The sequence below is a fragment of the Rosa chinensis genome, chromosome 5, assembly GCF_002994745.2.
Source record: "Rosa chinensis cultivar Old Blush chromosome 5, RchiOBHm-V2, whole genome shotgun sequence".
Lineage (NCBI taxonomy): Eukaryota > Viridiplantae > Streptophyta > Magnoliopsida > Rosales > Rosaceae > Rosa > Rosa chinensis.
In genome coordinates, this window is record NC_037092.1 from 81,670,178 (window position 1) to 81,676,177 (window position 6,000).

Here is a 6,000-nt window from a genome sequence, read left to right on the forward strand (position 1 = left end):
AGTCTCAGTTCTCTAAACCAAATATGTTAAAATAATTATTATTTGCAGGTCAATAATAAAGAATCTTAAAGTCAAGCTATAAAATCATGAAGGTATAAAAAGAGCTCTCGAGATGACTCCCTCTTTAGGTGTTAGAGACCAGTAACTCTACTTATTCATAGGAAAATCAATATGCAAAACAAATCGATTCAAAAAGAAAACTTTAAACCTTAGATTCTTACAATTGATCATTGGGTTCTTCAAAAAGTCGAGAAGTTCTCATCTTTATCACAGTGACATTGGTGACCTAGCTCACTTCTATATCTTGATCCCCGATCCTAATCTTCTAGCAGAAACCACAATAGATGAGCAATCTCTCTTTGTCTCTCCCCCCCCCCCCCCAAAAAAATCATATGAAGGTCGGAGGAGGAAAATAAGAAATTAGTGTCATTCTGAATAGCAATTACAGGGGAAATCTTAACCTTATTCCTCACCTAGCATTAATTTGTCAATCGAACAACAGATTCATTAGTCATGTTATATGATTACATCCACTTTCCACCATCATGTCATCGTGATTACTTCCTATCTTTCTTTACTTGATGCTCAGTCTTCCACTTATGACAGCTAAAATCTGACACAAACCGGAAGATCTGCCCACTCCCTGGCTCAGCAAAGACATAAGGATGGGCACCTGTGTGTACACTAATGTGCTCAGTCTGAGCCCATGCCCACTTGAATGTCATCTTGCATCCCTTCCATGTAATCTTAAACTGAAGGATTACTCAACTAAAGACAGTCACACATATATAAACACATTTACTGAAGGCATACTAGAATAAATAGAAAACAAAAGACATACCTGAAGATGTGAACGAGTTGTGTGCCATGATGAATTGGTCCGGTCTTCTACAACTGCTCTAGTTCCAAGTTCTCTGTATATGGGGTTAAGAATGAAAGACTTACGTGTAGAGAGTGCAGGGACCTGAACCTATATATAGAGGATGATATCAGGAGCTTCCCATAACAGTTTTCCTAAATCAATTAGGTTCTCTACATAAAAATCCTGTATCAATACACATTACTTGATTACAAGCACATTAAGTTTCCCAATACAATATGGATTTCAGATACAAATTCCTTATTGTTCCAGGGATAGAATCATCTATGCAATTCTGGTTATTTCATTCAACAGTAATCATATACAATTGTTAAAGTCATAATGTGATTAATGTAAATCCAACTCTTACATTCTCCCACTTGGACTACATTACTCATTCAATTGTACACAATTAGAACAATGTAATAACCACTAAAGTGTGCACATGAAATTGCATAAAATTCTCAAACTTGATCACAAACTTGGTCAAGTTATGAAATCTGGGCTGGGCGTCCGGACTGGAAAAGACAAAGGACCCGACTCGAATGAGGAAAAAAGCCCGATTAGGTTCGGTTTTAATATAGGAATTCTCGGTTCGGTCTAAAGCCCGACCTGAATGCATATAATTGGTTCGGTCTCGGGCTTCAAATTTTGAGGGGCCGAAAGCCCAAACAGACCCGAATCTTACATCAGTTGCCACACACCTCCCTTTCTCTCGATACCATCTCAACCCCAGATTACCAATTTCATGTGCACACTTCAGTGGCTATTACATTGTACACAATTAGAACATTGTAATAACCACTGAAGTGTACACATGAAATTGCATAAAATTCTCAAACTCAATCACAAACTTGGGTAAGACCGCGATATCTTGGAGGGGGGGGGGAATTGTTGTCATGTTCTTCTCTACTGCGCTGCTGGGCTCCGTCTTTTCTATCAGTTGCAGAAGGCATGGAAGGAAAAGAGTTTATTTTTGTTTAATCATGTTGCTTCTATATATGGTCAAAGAAGAAGAATTCGAATGGTTTGGAGTGGTGCCGTGGTTTTTGTGACATAATAGAAACAAAAGTCTTTTTGGTCAAAGGGGGATGTAAGGTGTTGAATTATTAGATAAACCTGCTTCTTGGTTGGAGTTTTGTAAGGCAGGAACAAAGGACAAGTGGGAACAAATTGGAAGCTGGAGTTGGTTCGAATATACAGCTCTGTAGTGGGGCTTCTCCTTTGGTGAAGCTGTGGACCAGGCGGTGGTCTGTTGATTTTCTTTTTGTTTCTGGGTGTTTCTTTATTTTTTCTATCTCCATTCATGGCGTTAGATGGAAGTCTCCTTCCCTCTTAATTGTATCTGGGCCTTGAAGAGAGTAGAAACTAGAAAGTGAAAGAGGATTCTGAACTTCTACGTTCTGTTTTGTTTCGTTTCGTTTCTCCAGCCTAGGATGAAACAAATATAAACTTTGCACAATTTATATTGAGAGCGTCTCGTGCTTCAGTGGTTGGGTGCAAGGCTTTCGTGTAGGAGGTCGGGCAAACCTCGTCTCTCACCCAATTTTGGGTGTATTTTGCATAAAGCTGGGAAACTGGATTTTGGGCCCGAAAAGTCCAAAGACCAAAATGGCCCGTTTAGGGTCGGTTTCTGTCGGTTTCCATTTTAAAAAAAGCCCGAACCGGCCCGGACGGATTGATTCAAGCTCGGTCTCAGTCTCACTAAATTTCGGGCCCGACTCGAGCCGAGCCCAGGCCTGGAATCTAGTAGAGCTAAGGAAAAATAATGCTTTCAAAATCACACCACTCCAAAACTACAAAACCATAACCATAACCCACATAAGTTCAATTGATACAACCAAAGATAAAACATACATATGCAGTATGCATCATCTGCAGTGCATATGTAAATGGTCCAAACTGAAGGATTTTGACTATCAAAATCTCAAACACAACCAAAACTGGAATTAGGCCTGGCAATTCAGCCCATGACCCGTTAACCGCCCATTAACCGCCCGCTAAAAATCCATTTATTTCCGCCCGATAACTTAACTTGTTAATGGGCTGCCAACCCGTTAACAACCCGTTAGTTAACGGGCGGAAACGGGTTGCCCGACGGAACCCATCGAACCCGGTAAGAAGAGGGAAAAAAAAAAAAAAATTTAGAATTGTGAGCCCAATATATATTAACTTTTGATAGTTCGATTTAATGAAAATCAACAATGAAAAAGAGTTTTAATGAGTAATGGATTGGAAGAGGGTTTAAAAAAAATAATAAATAAAAACATTTTTTTTAGAAGGGTTAATAGATAATGGGTGTGAAAAAGAGTTTAAAAAAATGCAAAAAAAAAAATAAATAAATAAATTCATTTTTATGTTAACGGGTCTTAACGGGTTTCAATGGCCAATTTATTGTTAACAGGTATTAACGGGTTTGAGTGGGTAATTGATTAGAAAAGAATTTTAAAATTTTAAAAAAAAAAAAAAAAAACCTTAGCGGTCTTAACGGGTTCCAACGGGTAACCCGCGAACCCATCGGGCTCAACCCGTTAAGATAACGGGTTATAACAGGTTGAGCTCGTTAAGACCGCCAACCAGTTAAGTCCGCCCGTGACCGCACTATTGCCAGGCCTAACTGGAATGGATGATTATTAAATGTGTCTGCACTTTACAAAACTGAAATGTTGATCTTAATCAACTCAATCTATCCAACATAAATCAAATAGCTATTTGCCAAAAAAAAATACAGAAATATTCACAATCACCAAATGCTGCAGCAAAAATAAAAACTTCTGAATAATACCATGGATTTATTACTGAATAATGAAGACAAATTCATTGCAAGACTTCAAATTTTAGAAAAACAAGAACTAAAACTAAACAACACAAAAGATAAAACTTTTAACAAAAAATAATGCTCCCACTAATCCTAAGCATCTAAGGTAGGTAGAACTCCCATATCAACTACATGTTTCTAAAAAGTTGCTAGAGATAATGCCTTAGGCCATCTCCAGTGAGGGGCTATATTGGGTCCAGGGCTATAATTTAGCCCCCAGAAATATTATTGTTTATTCATGAACAAGTGAATCATCTCCAGTAAGGGAGGGCTAAAATTCAAGTATTTTATGATTTTACTTATGTTTTCTAATTTGTATGATTTTATTTTATTTTAATAATATTATAATTTAGACTAAAATTAATTGTTGAGGAAAAAATTAATTTTTAAGATGTATATTTGGATGAGGTATTTATGTTGTATTATTGATAACATTTTTGAATAGATGTTTTAAGTGCCACTTGCCATTTCGGAAGCAAATATGTAGATTCCAGATTGAATGATACAAAATATTACATAAATAAATATTACATAAACTTCATTAACATGATACAAAATAAATAAATTAAAAAATACATGCACTTAAAAGAAACTAATTCATTTAACTAAAATTCATCTTTATAAAATATAAAATATAGATATATATATATATATATATAATATTAAGTTATGCTTAATTACATACCGTTGGATTGCAGATGTTATTAATTATTGGCCATTGGATCAAACCATGCATTGCACCACACCCCTTAATTGGGCTGATTTCTGTGGGTCCCACCAAGGGCTAAAGGGCCACCCCAAGGGCTAAATGTAGCTCTCTCCACCCCCCACCCCCCCCCTCACCTTTGGCCCTTCTCTTGTTGGAGCCCATATTATAACAAAAAGGGCTATAGGTTACCATATAGCCCTCTTATTGGAGATGGTCTTAGTAAATGGATAAGCTAACTGCAATTGTGTATTGATCTAAGCTATCTCGATTTCCTTATGCTTCACCATTTCTCTCACACTATAATATTTCAGGTCTATGTGTTTAGAGTTATTAGACCTCTTATTATTCTTAGTGAAGCAACAGCTGCAGAATTATCACTATAAACCCTTAGTGGACTGGTATTGATGGAATCCAACAACCTACTCTGAATTAGAAAATTTCTAAGCCATAACCCTTGACACACACCATCATATATCGCTATAAATTTTGCCTGCATGGTTGAAGTGGCTGTCAGCGTTTGCTTAATGCTCCTCCAAGATATGGTACCTCCTGCCATCATAAAAATATATCTAGAAGTAGATTTGGTTAGCAAGGTTGAATCTGGATACCTTCCTGCAAAATCTGCATCAGTGTATCCAATTACTTCTAGCTTCTCAACTTTCTTGTACACTAGCATATAGTCTTTAGTTTTCTGTAAATATCTAAGCACCTTCTTTGCAGCAATCCAATGCTCATGTCCAGAGTTTGACTGAAACCTTGATAATATACCAACTGTATATGCTAAATCAGGCCTAGTGCACACTTGTGCATACATCAAGCTGCCAATTAGTCTAGCATGGTCTGCCCTTCATATATTCCCTTTCCAAGCCATTCCTAGGACATTGACCTTTGTTCAGTTTATCTTCTTTTGAGATAGGTGCATCTCCTGGTGCACACTTCTGCATATCAAATCTGCTCAAAACTCTAGAAATATAATTACGCTGACATAGTCCCAGTAACCCTCTTTTCCTATCTCTTTTAATTTGAATTCCCAGCACAAACGAAGCTTCACCAAGATCTTTCATATCAAAGTTCTTAGATAGAAAGTTCTTAGTCGATTTCAACAAGTTCACATCACTGCTGGCAAGTAGTATATCATCTAAATATAGAATCAAGAAAATAAAGTGTTTACCTACAGTCTTTAAATAAACACACTCATCAACTATGTTCTCAGTAAAACCAAAGGTAGTGACAACTGAATCGAATTTCTTATACCACTGTCTAGATGCCTGTTTTAGACCATTAATGGATTTCTTCAGTTTACAGACCATGTGTTCTCTTCCTGGTTTAATGAATCCCTCGGGCTGTTTCATGTAGATATTTTCTTCAAGTTCTCCATTTAGGAATGCAGTCTTCACATCCATTTGGTGTAGCTCTAGATTAAAGTGCGCTACTACAACCATAATCATCCTAAAGGAATCTTTTGTCGAAACTGGAGAGAAGGTTTCACCAAAATCAATGCCTTCTTGCTACGTAAAACCCTTAGCTACTAACCTCGCTTTATACTTCTCTATACTGCCATCAGCAAGTCTTTTGGTTTTGTAAATCCACTTACAACCTACAGGTTTTTGATTT